Source organism: Oncorhynchus mykiss, chromosome 22, assembly GCF_013265735.2.
Source record: "Oncorhynchus mykiss isolate Arlee chromosome 22, USDA_OmykA_1.1, whole genome shotgun sequence".
NCBI lineage: Eukaryota > Metazoa > Chordata > Actinopteri > Salmoniformes > Salmonidae > Oncorhynchus > Oncorhynchus mykiss.
The window spans coordinates 5,401,796-5,418,298 of record NC_048586.1 but is presented as its reverse complement, the minus strand read 5'-3'; the positions used below and the strand labels follow the sequence as shown (position 1 = coordinate 5,418,298).

General features: G+C 42.8%; 1 protein-coding gene across 11 annotated transcripts in view; it reads left to right on the top strand.

Moving 5' to 3' along the window:
* Positions 1-399: 399 nt before the first annotated feature.
* Positions 400-16,503, top strand: part of pcbp3 (poly(rC) binding protein 3) — a 173,499-nt gene continuing 157,395 nt past the window's right edge. For 9 of the 11 annotated variants that reach the window (XM_036958561.1, XM_036958556.1, XM_036958553.1 and 6 more), the window contains exon 1: positions 400-720. The gene's annotated coding sequence lies outside the window, so the exon portion shown is untranslated. Of the gene's footprint in view, positions 721-7,824; positions 7,848-16,503 lie in introns of those variants that run through there. The other 2 variants (XM_036958551.1, XM_036958552.1) reach the window with 2 other exon arrangements.

Below are 16,503 nucleotides of genomic sequence, written 5' to 3'. Positions count from 1 at the left end.
GTGTCAGTGTGCAGAGATATCCATTCCCTAACTCCACTCCACTTCGACAAACCTGCTCTTTCTTCTGGAGGCAGCCTTTGCCAGGTCTGCAGTGGAGCATGCAGTGTTATTGTGCTGGGTTAAGTGCCTCAAAATCTAATTACTCTAATGTCTGTTGCCATCTTAAATCACACTTAATGGCTAAGTGCACTGGTTTGTCTGTCCTTCGGAGGGAAGCTTCCTTCACACTGCTCCCTGAGTAATAATTCCAATTGGATATGAGCAATTGCACTTATTGGCTGGGGCACGGCACTGGCTGCCGGGTTTCTGATTTGCTGCCAGGGGTGTCTATTGGCTGCTCGCTATTGGCTCCTAGGAGAGAGTGGGAGGGTAGCTCTCCCTTTCCTTCTTCTTTGGTAAAGCGTGTGAATGCAAGTACTCCTTTCTCTCATTGTTTGAGTGACTGCAGGTATTGGTGTCTGCCTCTGAACGTGCGCGCGTGTGTGTGTGTCTGGGAGTGTGTGTGTTGGAGAGGGAAAGAGATAAAAAGAGAGAGTGAGGCGAGCAGTGTTTCTTTTCCCCCTCTAGCCTCCCCGTCTCCCTGCTCCCTGTCACTCCGTTCTTCCTCCCTCCCGGACCACCCTGCCTCCAGTCGGATAGACCCTGGACCTCCCCAGGACCCCCCTCCCATCACCCCTTTGACTCTCCTCACTTCTCCGACCCGCTTTGTCAACTGAGCAGGTAAGATGCTCATACTGCTGCGACTCTCCTTATCTCCCCCTTTTTCCTTCCTCCTTTGGATCTCTCTCTCTTCCTTACTCCATATCTCTTTCCCTCTCTCTCGCTATCTCTCTCTCTCTTTCACTGTCTTTCTAGGTTTCAAGTTCTCCCTCCAGCAGTTCCCCTCAGAATTAGGCATGTTTTGAAAGTGGAAGGTAAAGGGAGATTAAACCTGGGAGGTCACAGTCTTTTCTCCCTCCAACTGATATCACACAGAGATCTTACCTTTTCTCCACAGTCATATATCTTCCTCTTTCCCATCTGCCTTTACGATCTCGGGCCCTCAGGGTTCGAGCGGAAACTAACACAGAGAGAAGGAAATTAGCTCTCCTACTCAAACTGTTCTGGATATAACTCAAGCTGTTCCGGTCTGTGACAGCGCACCATATTTTGGTTGCATCCTTAATTGATTTACACTATTTACTGTTGTTTGCAATAACTATTTATAGATGTCAGTGTCAGCATGCGCTAGCTACTTCCCCAAATGGAGAATATGCAGGTCCACCAGAAACCAGAACGCATGACATTGCACAAACGGTAATGACTTTACACCGTTCGCTACTCCCTTGATTGAATCGAGCAATCTATCTTTCTCCAGCAAGCAGTTCCAACATTAGCATGCTCTATAAAGCATTTCTGGCAACAGCAGAAGAAGAAAGAAAAAAGCTTGTTTGTCCTCCACACATCCTGTGTTTTGCCAGGAAGGGGATGTTGTGCAATACTAAAGTGATTTTTAGATGTCAATACAACTGGGCCCCCGGAGGTTTCAACAAATTTAACTCAGCCTCTGATGCTTGGCTATTTCAAAGGGGCTTCCCCTGTGTGAAGGGTGACCTTTATATTTGTGATAATGATTTTTTAATTTGCTCTGAAAAATGCATCTCTGCTAAAGCCTGCTGGGAGTATGGGGCCTTCAAGAGAGAGCAACCCTCTTGGGAGGTAACAGCCCTTGCTGAGATTGTTCTGGTGTGTTCTGTACAATTACAATGGACTATGAAAGTACTGTGAGGGCCCCTTGAGACAACAATGACTTTTGTCCTTTCTACTTTAAACAACATTGGTTAATTTAGTCTGAGAGAAACATACAGTACCTATGTGTCAATGACTGCAGTTGTATATAGCTGTTATTGAAGTTGAGTGTCAGTGAGAAGTGATGAGGCGTAGATTGGTTGTGTGGATTTTTCAGAGAGAAGAACAGGTGTCTTCATTTACACCGATATCCCTATGAAGCCGAGCTGGCTCTGTGCCGAAGGCAGGATCAAGTGAAAGTGGCTCTCGAAATTTCTGCTAAGCTTTTGAAATGTTTTTTCCCCCCACTTGAATAGGTGTCTGCAATATGGCAGAAATGTCAAATGTTTAAGGTTAGGAATAAGTGGCCGGTCTCCACGTCATCTCCCAATGTCCTCAGACATGGATGGACGTTGAATACTGACTTGTGTCATGGGTGACCTGGCTTCTCCTCTTTCTTTATCTCTCTCTCTCTCTTCTCTTTTCTTCTCTTTATAAGGAGTTGTGGTGTGTTGGACTCTCTGAGACAACACTAGTATGTCATGTCAGAGGTTAAAGTTCAAATAAGAACATATTTTTGGTAATCCAAAGAATGGGGCTGGGGAATTGTAACTATTGTCATATTCCTTGACATAGTTATGGAGGTTAGGATTGCAATTGGCATGATATTTTTAAGCATTTTGAATAGAGTTTGTTTACAATACTAACAGTCTAATCCAATCAGAAACACCCAAGATCAAAGGCTGTTAGTATTGTAAGCAAACTCTATTAGAAATGCTTAAAACTATCATGCCAATTGCAATCCTAGCCTCCATAATCTTAGTACAATTGTTTTATCCAATCAGAAACACCCAAGATCAGATTATAAGGCACTTCTACGTTATATTATTCAAGAACCAATGGGCATCTATCATTTATTGAAGGGGAACAACAGTCAAAATTTGAAACTTAAAAGAGGCTTTGGGGCTCCCGTGTGGCGCAGCGATCTAAGGCACTGCATCTCAGCGCCAGAGGCGTCACGACAGCCACCCTGGTTAAAATCCAGGCTGTATCACAACCGGTCGTGATTGGGAGTCCCATTGGGCGGCACAAAATTGGCCCAGCGTCGTCTGGGTTTGGCTTTGCAGGCCATCTTTGCGAATACAAATTTGATCTTAAATAACATGCCTAGTTAAATAAAGATCACATTTTATTGGTCACATACACATATTTAGCAGATGTTATTGCAGGTGTAGTGAAATGCTTTTGTTCTTAGCTCCAACAGTGCAGTAGTATCTAATAATTCACAACAATATAAGCAAATCTAAAAGTTAAAGAATGTAATTAAGAAATATATAAATATTTGATTGAGCAATGTTGGAGTGGCATTGAATAAAATACAGCAGAATAGAATACAGTATATAGAGTTGATGTCGGAAGTTTACATACACCTTAGCCAAATACATTAAAACTCAGTTTTTCACAATTCCTGACATTTATCCTAGTAAAGATACCCTGTCTTAGGTCAGTTACGATCACCACTTTATTTTAAGAATGTGAAATGTCAGAATAATAGTAGAGAGAATGATTTATTTCAGCTTTTATTTCTTTCATCACATTCCCAGTGGGTCAGAAGTTTACATACACTCAATTAGTACTTGGTAGCATTGCCTTTAAATTGTTTAACTTGGGTCAAATGTTTTGGGTAGCCTTCCACAAGCTTCCCACAATAAGTTGGGTGAATTTTGGCCCATTCCTCCTGACAGAGCTGGTGTAACTGAGTCAGGTTTGTAGGCATCCTTGCTCGCACACGCTTTTTCAGTTCTGCCCACACATTTTCTATAGGATTGAGGTCAGGGCTTTGTGATGGCCACTCCAATACCTTGACTTTGTTGTCCTTAAGCCATTTTGCCACAACTTTGGAAGTATGCTTGGGGTCATTATAAATTTAGAATACCCATTTGCGTCCAAGCTTTAACTTCCTGATTGATGTCTTGAGATGTTGCTTCAACATATCCACATAATTTTCCTCCTCATGATGGCATCTATTTTGTGAAGTGCACCAGTCCCTCCTGCAGCAAAGCACCCCCACAACATGATGCTGCCACCCCCGTGCTTCACGTTTGGGATGGTGTCCCTCGGCTTGCAAGCCTCACCCTTTTTCCTTCAAACATAACGATGGTCATTATGGCCAAACAGTTATATTTTTGTTTCATCAGACCAGAGGATATTTCTTCAAAAAGTACAATCTTTGTCCCCATTTGCAGTTGCAAACTGTAGTCTGGCTTTTTTATGCCGGTTTTGAAGCAGTGGCTCCTTCTTTGATGAACGGCCTTTCAGGTTATGTCGAAATAGGACTCGTTTTACAGTAGATAGAGATACTTTTATACCTGTTTCCTCCAGCATCTTCACAAGGTCCTTTGCTGTTGTTCTGGGATTGATTTGCACTTTTTGCACCAACGTACGTTCCACTCTAGGCAACAGAACACGTCTCCTTCCTGAGCGGTATGATGGCTGCGTGGTCCCATGGTGTTTATACTTGCGTACTATTTTTTGTACAGATGAATGTGGTACCTTCAGGCGTTTGGAAATTGCTCTCAAGGATGAACCAGACTTGTGGAGGTCTACAATTGTTTTTCTGAGGTCTTGGCTGATTTCTTTTGATGTTCCCATGATGTCAAGCGAAGAGTCACTGAGTAGGCCTTGAAATACATCCACAGGTACACCTCCAATTGACTCAAATGATGTCAATTAGCCTATCAGAAGCTTCTAAAGCCATGACATCATTTTCTGGAATTTTCCAAGGTACAGTCAGCTTAGTGTATGTAATCTTCTGACCCACTGGAATTGTGATGCAGTGAATTATAAGTTAAATAATATTTCTGTAAACAATTGTTGGACAAATTACTTGTGTCATGCAGAAAGTAGATGTCCTAACCGACTTGCTGAAATTATAGTTTGTTAACAAGAAATTTGTGGAGTGGTTGAAAAACAAGTTTTAATGACTCTAAGCGTGTGTAAACTTGCGACTTCAACTGTGCATATGAGATGGGTAAAGCAGTATGTAAACGTTCTTAAAGTGACTGGTGTTCCACATCAGTTTTATGTTATTTCATCAACATGCTAGTGTGTACTATTCAATAATTTATATATACACTAGATGACTAATTGGTGTGCTGTGTTGAAGCCATGCACACACTGTGCCTCAATCTTGCAGTCCCCCACCATCATATATATTTGTTTTATGCATATAAATGAATTTATTAATATATGCATTCGTTTTTGCCATATTTACTCTTTCAGACACCTTAATGCAAACTTTAAATTATATTATATGAGATGAACATAAACATTTTAAATAAAAAAAAATGTAAAAATGTTCTTTGAAGTATCATTTTTAGAGATGCATGTCATTTTGTCCGAGAAACATTGAATTGAAACACTGTATAATTCAATGCATTCCTAGGCAGGACTACTCCTACCGGGGAGTGCCAATATGGCTGACCGGTGCCTTCAAAGACTCAATGGCCATTATATAGCATCAGCAATCCAGGGTTTACAGTATATACATCATAAGTAGTATTGCATGGTATCAAAATTGAAGTGGAAATGTTGCTAACACTTCACTTAAACCCATAGTAATGCACTATTATTCTTTATAAGCAGGTATGATCCCTCCCTTCTTGTTATGCCACACCATAATAAATGATAGCTTAAGTAGTGTTATCAAAATATTGGGGACTCAAATATATAACACCACTTGAAAATAATTTCTTACATATACCGTAGTATCGCTAAGTAGTTCCACCACTACCAAACAGTTGCATTGTCAGAAATGAAACAATAATACAGTACAACAATAACATTGAGTCTATTCTCTTTGAAGAGACCTCTTCTTGTCTTGAGCCATGCTCTCAAAGCAGCTGGTCCCTTTGTGCTGTGGCTGCTTCTGCCTGTTCCGGATCTCATGCTGTCCTGGCTTGGGAGTTGCCTCGGCAGCAGTGGCACAGCGTGAAAAGGGCACTGACATTCACTGGCCAGTGTCCCCATGTATGCCAGAAGGGATGGGGCGAGCACAAAGCAGACACATACGGTACCAGTAGCATCTACTCTGGTCAGATCTGGCTTCTGTTGTCATGAACACTCTTTAGTTTGACATTGTTTTTGTCATTAAAACAGTGTCGTCGGGCCAAAAGGGATAGTTTTAGGCATTCATCAGTTCCATGTTCTGAATGATTTGAGCTATGTTGACATTTTCTGTTTTTATCTTTCTCTTAAACAGAATTTCAGTATTTTGCATACACCTTTTTTTTCTGCAATAATCACACCTCGTTTGAACCTTTATATGCCTATGAGCTGTAGGCTGTGATATTGCTGTGGTATAGGTGCATTGTTCAGAGCATGTCCGTGGTCAATACATTATTCCCGAACAACATATTGTAGATTAGAATCCTATAATTCTAACGCCTTAACGCCCTTTTGATGTCCTATGGACATAGATGCACTACGCCACAGCAATGGCGGGACACTGCTTTTGTGTCCCTTGTTTCTCTCCCTCTCTCCTTCATCTCAGCCCTGATTGGTAAACAGGCCTCCCCCACTGCGCTGGGTTGTAACTTAAAGGCGTCCGGCCCGTGTCATAACTCATAAGCAAATGCAATGCTGGAGGGGGCTGAAACGGAACGCTGTACCTTTTCAAAGTTGAGGCTATATGAGAGAATTATGACCTGTGAAATCAGAGGCCTTTTGTCTCGGCAATGTAATTTAAGCAGGCAATGGGCCGTGAGATCAATGAGGGGCTGAAGAGCCCGGAGGGAGAGCGAGATAGGGGTGGAGCTTGGCGCTTTGCCTCCCGCTGCCTGTGTTAACGTTGCTCTGGGTGGTGCAGTTAGGCCTTGTATAGGCAAGCTGCCACAATGTCAAAAAGCTATTTTTAGACCCGTTAATACACAGGGGGTTCAGAGCAATGCTCTAGTGGGATGTAACGTGGAAATATTATTGTTAGCTAGGAACAGGCTTTGTTGATCAAAGTATGGTTGGTGGCATGGGATGGATGCTGTGATTCCATTACAACCAGGAGCGCTGTTCAATCAAAACTGGTATGCAGGAGTTCAACACTCTGCTTGTGCTTTTTTAACCCAATGATCCCACAGATTAATGTTCAGAATAAAAGGAGAACATGTTTCCTTGCACGGTGAGAACAATATTGTTTCACCATATCCCTGACACCCATGGATGCTGGTTTTAATTCAGTAGGACCCTAGGTCCCAAAAGCCAGAGCAAAGTGGAGTTTAAAGTGGTCAATGACCTAAGCCGGTCACACACTTTGTGGTTCTGCTTTCTATAGTGCCCTCAAAAGCCAAAGACCTACTGTACTGTAACACTGTGTGCTCTTGCAAAGAGACATGTCTGCAGCTTATACAGAAATGCTATCTGGTAATGTCAAGAGAAATGTAAGGGATATGCTTGAGCCCTGTCTCTTAGCCTGCACTTAGCCCACACGCTCTCAGCGTTTTTGCTTGATTAAAAGCAACCCAGGAGTTTGTAGAGCACGATAGGTGCGAGCGCAAGGGCTGACAGCTTAACCGCTGATTATTCAAGCCTCTTAGGCTAAGCCACGGCACTCGAATGATTAACATCGACTCTTTTCCCCCTCTCTCTCCGTCTCAATCTCTCTCTTTCATTCTGTCTTCATTGAGGGAGCGGAGTTTAGGAAATGGGAAAAGATGGAGACAGCCCGCAGAAGGCAGACCTGTTGTCTCATAGCTTGTGGGGATCAGTGCATAGCACAGTGATTCATGTGGTGCAGAGGCTTTATATAGACATAATCCACCCCAGTAGCGTAGCAGCGATGGTTGACTGTGTGAGGCGAGCACACCGGTCGGACTCTCCTATTGCGCCTCCTCCTTATGCCACAGGGATGTGAGAGTGTGTCACCAGGTCACGTGGTTATGACCCAGTGAAATAGGTCATTAACCCCCCCCTCCCCCCCCCGACAGTGTGTGTGTCGCAGCAGCGCCTGACACACAACTCACGCCTCTCCCTGTGGGGTCATGCCATCTCCACTTCTGCAGGGTGCCTGTGGCTCATCAACACAACAGGTATTTCTAGGGTTAAATAATGTTCCCGAAATGGGGAAGGCTCTGGAGTATTCTCTGAATCTTACTTTGTCCAGTTTTCTTGAACTACTTTAAAGAGCATTCCCCATGATATGCCTGCCGTGATATGACTGTAAGAAGTGTGTGGCAAAAACAATGTAATCACAGTTTTGGTCTGCTGTTTGGTCTGTGTTGAATTCCCTTCAAAGCATCTCTAGAAAGCCTGCACACTCTAGCATTAAATCATAACATCATGAGAACATTGCCACACGTTCGACGTACATGGTACATCACTTGTTTGATACTGTTTTGACTGGGGATGATCTTCAGCTTGTGTAAGAGATATCGAATCATAACGAAAGCTCTTCTTCTTGGTAGTCGGGCTGTGTTGTGTTACCCCTTCGACTTTTTGGCACAGCCACAGGCGACAGCACAGTGACATGCCTGCCGGACAGATTGGCCACAGTTGGGGGGGACGTAGGGTGGGAAGGAAAAAGGTGTAGGCTGCCACTGAGGCATCATTATTACATTTTTTGGGCTAAAGCCTTAAGGTACCCATTGCCTAACCAAGTTTGAACTTGAAATACCAGGTGTAGTACTCTTAGAGCTGGGTTTGGTTCCTTCTCACCCCTTTTTGAGAGAGGATGGAGGATGTGCCCCTTGCCTGACATACTTTCCCTGAGCTGTTGGTTTTTCGGATCCCAAGGCATCCGTAGAGCCCGCTAAGTCAGCAAGAACGCTGCATAAGCAGATGTAGAAAAGAGCGGACGGCTCTAGAAAGACTGAGAAACACTTCCCTCTCCGCTCTTTGCAGTGTACAGGGCCTCTGTGTCTATTGTGTCGCCCGCAGAAATCTAAATCAGCTTCAAATCCCATTATTCACATTATCCCACCTTCCCTAGTCTCTGCGCTAATTCATTAGTCACTAAAAGTTAAAGACCCCTTGGCCCGATTGAATCAAAACTGGTAATGTTTTTAGGTAAGAACCAAATAGAATACCCTCTAAGCTCTGCAATAATTTATGTTTCAGATAAATGTAGTCAACAAAATTATTTCAATGTAAACAAAAACAACTTTCTAGGTATAACACGCTACTTTGCAACACTAGGAAAACATTCTCCACCTTAAACCTAGCACTTCGTTTCATCCCTTTCTCTTTCTCTACCCCCCCACCCACGCCCCATCCCCTTCACATTATGAATGAAATGCTATTACCCTCTTCTTACTATCTATTATTCATATAATGCAATGCTGAAACTGTGTATGTGCTAATACTTAGCAGATCATGTGGGAATCTCCACTAATGCTGCCTCCTCTCCTCGTCTCCTTTCCTTCATCTGAACTGATCAGACACATGGACCGGTGAGGGTAAAATAGGGTAATATGCTGAGAACCAACAGGGGTGTCTGCTGTCACCTCACCAGTTGTTTAATGAGAGGAAGAAGGAAAGGAAACAAGGAAAGGAAGTCACCTTAGACCATTGAGATGAAGTGCAGGCCTGGACCAAAATCCTGCTTCTGTCAATTGTGATATGAAAGGTCAAAGATTATTCGTTGACAGATACCAGGATGTTTGTGTTATTTTTTTCTGGCTTTTCGAGAATGACACATTGGCCTCCTTACAACGGCAGAACTCCTCAAGGCATCAAGTGGTGCGCAATTAACAACGGCTCCACTATTTTGACATTTTAAAGAGCTCATCACCAAGTTGATCCGCAATCTGTTTCCCGCAGGCAAATCTAAGTAGCATATAACTTAGCGTGGTACGATTTCTCCCTCCAAGTTTGGAGTTTGATCTATCGGCTAATTCGCTTTCACAATCTCTCAGAGAGTATTGCAGCCTGTGACATCATGATGCCCTCCCCCTCCCCTTATTTCTTGAAAAGCTTAGCAGTCTAGGTAAAAGCAGAAAAGAAGCACTATCTATTCTTCTCTGGAGGGGGACAAGAATGTGTGTGGGGGAGGAAGAGGGGGTGGTTTGGGTGATATTCAAGTCTGGGGAAATGCCTTTGAATTTTCCAAAATATATATTTTTTTCTGTGGGATTAAGACATTAAAGTCTCCAAATCATCAAAGTGCTTTAATGTCACTGCTTCATGAGGAGGGGATCTGCGTTGCCTCTTGAAGGTGTGAGGATGTCAAACGCTGCTAAACGATTCAGAATATTACCCTTCCTCTCACCCACCAATCTTATTTTATTTTACCTGCATATTCAAATGACAAATACTGCTTCTGTTGTTGAGTCGATCATGGTTAGACTTCGACAGTTTTTTCATGGTTATGTTCCAAAATTATGTAAAATGGTCAGTGAGAGAAAGGCCTTGTTAATTTGTGTTTGAATTTTTGTTTTACCATTTACACCATTTTATTTCTGTCATATTGTCAGGTCCATCTTGACACCCTAATTAGTGAGGAAATGTTTATGCTTCTCTATGCATGTGTGATTATAATATCCTTTATTATTTAGAAAGGGAAAGTGCGCGAGTGAGTGAAAGAGAGATAGAGACGGAAAGGGAGGGATATTCCCTCCACTTTGAGGGGAAATCAGCCAAAACCTTAGAAAACAATTGTAGACCTCCACAAGTCTGGTTCATCCTTGGGAGCAATTTCCAAACGCCTGAAGGTACCACATTCATCTGTACAAACAATAGTACGCAAGTATAAACACTATTGGACCATGCAGCCGTCATATCGCTCAGGAAGGAGACACATTCTGTCTCCTAGAGATGAGCGTACTTTGGTGCAAAAAGTGCAAATCAATCCCAGAACAGCATCAAAGGACCTTGTGAAGATGCTGGAGGAAATGGGTACAAAAGTATCAATATCCACAGTAAAATGAGTCCTATATTGACATAACCTGAAAGGCCGCTCAGCAAGGAAGAATCGACTGCTCAAAAAACGCCATTAAAAAGCCAGACTATGGTTTGCAACTGCACATGGGGACAAAGATCGTACTTTTTGGAGAAATGTCCTCTGGTCTGATGAAACAAAAACAGAACTGTTTGGCCATAATGACCATAGTTATGTTTGGAGGAAAAAGGGGGAGGCTCGCAAGCCAAAGAACACCATCCCAACCGTGAAGCACGGGGGTGGTAGAATCATGTTGTGGGGGTGCTTTGCTGCAGGAGGGACTGGTGCACTTCACAAAATAGATGACATGATGAGGAAAATCAGTCAGGAAGTTTAAGCTTGGACGCAAATGGGTCTTCCAAATGGATAATGACACCAAACATACTTCCAAAGTTGTGGCAAAATGGCTTATGGACAACAAAGTCAAGGTATTGGAGTGGCCATCACAAAGCCCTGACTTCAATCCTATTGTGGGCAGAACTGAAAAAGCATGTGCGAGCAAGGATGCCTACAAACCTGACTCAGTTACACCAGCTCTGTCGGGAGGAATGGGCCAACATTCACCCAACTTATTGTGGGAAGCTTGTGGAAGGCTACCTGAAATGTTTGAGCCAAGTTAAACAATTTAAAGGCAATGCTACCAAATACGAATTGAGTGTATGTAAACTTCTGATCCACTGGGAATGTGATGAAAGAAATAAAAGCTGAAATAAATCATTCTCTCTACTATTATTCTGACATTTCACATTCTTAAAATAAAGTGGTGATCCTACCTGACCTAAGACAGGGTATTTTTGTCTACGATTAAATGTCAGGAATTGTGAAAAACTGAGTTTAAATGTACTTGGCTATGGTGTATGCAAACTTCCGAATACATTTTACATGAAGGGGATATACAGTACATTAGGCATTCATAACAATTTTTTATAACCTTCATGAGTAGACCCGTTGACCTAGGCTGCTGAGCTGAAGCCTAGGCCCCTCACATTCTTCCACTCTAATCAGGGACTTATTTAGACCAGGTGGTGCAATTAATTATTAGGTAGAACGGAAAACCACCAGGCTCCGGATCTCATAGGGTAATATTTGAATAACTCTGGCCTAAGCATTAGTTGGGTAACTGTTGCAGATATTCAAGGTTACTTTCTCAGTGGCCATCACCTACTGCCACTTGAGTCCCTAAACTGCTACAAGGGCAATGCTATCTGGCTGACCCGTGTTGCTCCCAGACAGTTAGTGTGTGTGGTGGGTTAGGGGTTGGTACTGTGACAGCGAAAAGACAAGTGTCCGTTACAATGGACCAATAAATACATATTCTACAGGACTTTATATAATGTTGTTGAACCAATATGTTATTAAGGGTCTTAATCAATTGGAAACCACACTGCCATTTCACCCTGATTGTTTAAGATGTACAGTGCTGTGAAAAAGTTTTTGCCTCCTTTCTGATTTCAGATTTTTTTGCACATGTGTCACACTTAAATGTTTCAGATCAAACAAATTGTAATATTACACAAAGATAACCCAAGTAAACCCAAAATGCAGTTTTTAAGTGATAATTTTATTTATTAAGGGAAAAAGCTATCCGAAACTTCATGGCCCTATGTGACAAAGTAATTGCTCCCCCTTGTTAAATCATTAATTTACTGTGGTTCATCACATTTTTTGGAAAGATGAGTTCAATTTCACTAGCCACAACCAGTCCTGATTACTGCCAGACCTGTTGTAACAAGAAATCACTTAAATAGAACCTGTCTGACAAAGTGAAGTAGGCCAAAATATCTCAAAAAGCAAGGCATCATGCCGGGATCCAAAGACATTCAGGAACAGATGAGAAACAAAGTAATTGACATCTATCAGTCTGGAAAGAGTTACAAAGCCATTTCAATAGCTCTGGGACTCCAGTGAACCACGGTGAGAGCCATTATCCAGAAATTGAGAACATTTGTTACAGTGGTGAACCTTCCCAGGAGTGGCCGGCCTACCAAACTTACCCCAAGAGCGCAGCGACAACTCATCCAAGAGGTCCCAAAAGAACCCACAACAGCATCTAAAGAACTTCAGGCCTCACTTGCCTCAGTTAAGGTCAGTGTTCATGACTCAACCATAAGAAAGAGACTGGGCAAAAATGGCATCCATGGCAGAGTTCCAAGGCAAAAACCACTGCTGACCAAAAAGAACATAAAGGCTTGTCTCACTTTTGGCAAAAACATCTTGATGATCCCCAAGACTTTTGGGAAAATATTCTGTGGACTGACAAGACAAAGTTTAACTTTTTGGAAGGTGTGTGTCCCGTTACATCTGGTGCAAAAGTAACACAGCGTTTCAGAAAAAGAACATCATACCAACAGTCAAATTTGGTGGTGGTAGTGTGATGGTCTGGGGCTACTTTACTGTTTCAGGACCTGGATGACTTGCTAGGATTGATAGAACCATGAATTCTGCTCTCTACCAAAAAATCCTGAAGGAGTATGTCCGGCCATCAGTTCGTAACCTATTGCTGAAGCGCATTTTGGTTCTGCAGCAGGACAATGATCCAAAACACACCAGAAAGTCCACCTCTGAACGGCTTAGAAAAAACAAATGAAGATTTTGGAGTGGCCTAGTGAAAAAAGGTGGTTCATGCTCGAAAACTCTCCAATGTGGCTGAATTAAAGCAATTCTGCAAAGAAGAGTGGGCCAAAATTCCTCCACAGCGATGTGAAAGACTCATTGCCAGTTATCGCAAATGCCTGATTGCAGTTGTTGCTTCTGAGGGTGGCACAACCAGTTATTAGGTTTAGGGGGCAATTACTTTTTCACATAGGGCCATGAAGGTTCAGATAGCTTTTTTCCCTTAATATATAAAATCATCACTTAAAAACTGCATTTTGTGTTTACTTGGGTTATCTTTGTGTTATATTTAAATATGTTTGATGATCTGAAACATTTAAGTGTGACAAATGTGAAAAAAGAAACCAGGAAGGGGGAAAATACTTTTTCCTAGCACTGTATTTGAGATGTTGTCATATGGACTCAAAACCTCACCTAATACAGCATAAACATTATCCTTAAACTTGTGGGGCAGTTATCCTTTATAAACAACTGATTGAATTGCGGTGTTTGAGTTTGTAGCACTGGCGGTGGGTGGACTTTGTCTTGTTTTGGACAAAATAAAACGATTTTGTAATTTTTGGAATATGACCTGTACAACATCATAGACAATCTGGGATATCCTCAGATAGTGGCGGGCCTGCCATTGGGCTTGAACACAGACACCAGATTGTGGCTTTAACATTAGATTTTCTCACGTGGTTAGTGATGGTACTTGTAAATAATATCATGGGTCAGTAACTCACACACACACAGACACACGCACACATGCACTCACACACACAAACAGGACTGCGATGACGAGGCAGAAAGCCTGGCTCCTCTGGCATAAACATGTCCAGGTTCAAGATATACATCTGAGTGGATCAGTCTAATACTGTGGCTGGCTGGCAGGCTGGCTAGCTTCTCATCTTTCTCTGTGGTACTGCACAAAAGTAGACAACCTAACGGGGTCAAACAAAGGGTGTCTAAGGAAATATTAAATAACCTCTTTAGAATTATGCAAAACACATCCATATCAATCGCCTCTAGATAAGTTTCACCAAGGGCTGACAACAACCAAATTTGAAGCGGCACCGGTTTTATGGTAGTTCATTACTGATAACAAGGAATGCTAGAGCCTGTTTGGATGTGCTATTTGATTAGCCAGATCGCTTACATTGCTGTAACTGGGCTACTCTATTTAACATAAATAGTGGGGAGTGATATGATGCTGTGAACGTTTGCTTACTCCTCTTCATCCTGAGTGGGAAATAACATAAGGCCTGCTCTTTAGATTACTGACAATATCAAATCCAATTTTATTGGTCACATACACATGATTAGCAGATGTCATTGCGGGTGTGGTGAATTGCTTGTGCTCCTATTACAAGTAATATCTAACAAATTACACAACATATACGGAATACACACAAATCTAAGTAGGAATTAATTAAGACTATATACATATGGACGAGCGATGTCAGAGCGGAATGGACTAAGATACAGTAGAATAGTATAGGATAATGTATATGCATATGAGATGAGTAATGCAAGATATGTAAATATTATTAAGTGAATAAGACGCCGTAGAATAGTATAGAAAACAGAACATGAGATGAGTAATGCCAGATATGTAAACATTAAAGTGACTGGTGCTCCATTTCTTAAGTGGCCAGTGATTTCTAGGCTATGCCTATATGCAGCAGCCTCTAATGTGCAAGTGATGGCTGTTTAACAGTCTGATGGCCTTGAGGAAGTTTTTCAGTCTCTCAGTCCCAGCTTTGATGTACCAGTACTGGCCTTGCTTTTTGGAAGATAGCAGGGTGAACAGGCAGTGGCTCGGGTGGTTGATGTCCTTGATGATCTTTGTTGCCGTCCTGTGACATCGGATGTCCTGGAGGGCGGGTAGTTTGCCCCCGGCAATAGTTGGGAAGACCACACCACCCTCTAGAGAACCTTGCGGTTGCAGGCTGTGCAGTTACTGTACCAGGCGTTGATACAGCCTGACAGGATGCTTTCAGTTGTGCATCTGTAAAAGTTTGTGAGGGTTTTTATTGACAAGCCAAATTTCTTTAGCCTCCTGAGGTTGAAGAGGCTCTGTTGCGCCTTCTTCACCACACTGTTTGTGTGGGTGGTCCATTTCAGTTTGCAATTATGTGTACGCCAAGGAACTTGAAGCTTTCCACCTTCTCCATTGCGGTCCTGTCTATGTAGATAGGGGGGTGCACCCTCTGCTGTTTCCTGAAATTCACGATCATCTCCTTTGTTTTGTTGACATTGAGTGAGATGTTGTATTCCAGGCACAACACTCCCAGTCTCATCATCATTGGTAATCAAGCCTACGACTAATTGTGTCTGCAAACTTGATCATTGAGTTGGAGGCGTGCTTGGCCACACAGTCGTGGGTGAACAGGGAGTACAGGAAGGGGCTGAGCATACACCCTTGTGGAGCCACAGTGTTGAGGATCAGCGGAGTGGAGGTGATGTTTCCTACGTTTACCACCTGAGTGCGGCCCGTCAGGAAGTCCAGGACCCCGTTGCACAGGGCGGGGTTCAGATCCAGGGCCTTAAGCTTAATGATGAGCTTGGAGGCTACTATGGTGAAGCTATAGTCAACAGCATTCTTACAGGGGGATTCCTCTTGTCCAGATGGGATACGGCAGTGTGCAGAGTGATGGTGATGCATCATCTGTGGATCTATTGGGGCAGTAAGCAAATTGAAGTGGGTCTAGGGGGGCAGGTAAGGTAGAGGTGATCCTTGACTAGTCTCTCAAAGCACTTCATGATGACAGAGGTGAGTGCTACTGGGCGAGAGGAAGAGCCCAAAGCCCTTGGTAGCAGGCTGTGTCGGTGGCACTGTGTTATCTTCAAAACCGCAAAGAATGTGTTTAGCCTGTCCGGAAGCGAGACGTCCGTCTCAGCGACGTAGCTGGTTTTCCTTTTGTAGACTGTGATTGTCTGTAGTCCCTGCCACATACGTCTCGTGTCCGTTGAATTGCAACTCCACTTTATCTTTATACTGACGTTTAGCTTGTTTTATTTCTTGCGCAGTGAATAACTACACTGTTTATATTCTGCCATATTACCAGTCACCTTGCAGCTGTTAAATGCGATGGTTCACGCTTTGTTTTGCATGAATGCTACCATCTATCCATGGTTTCTGGTTAGTGTAGGTTTTAATTGTCACAGTGGGTACTACATCTCCTATACACTTCCTTATAAACTCACTCACCGTA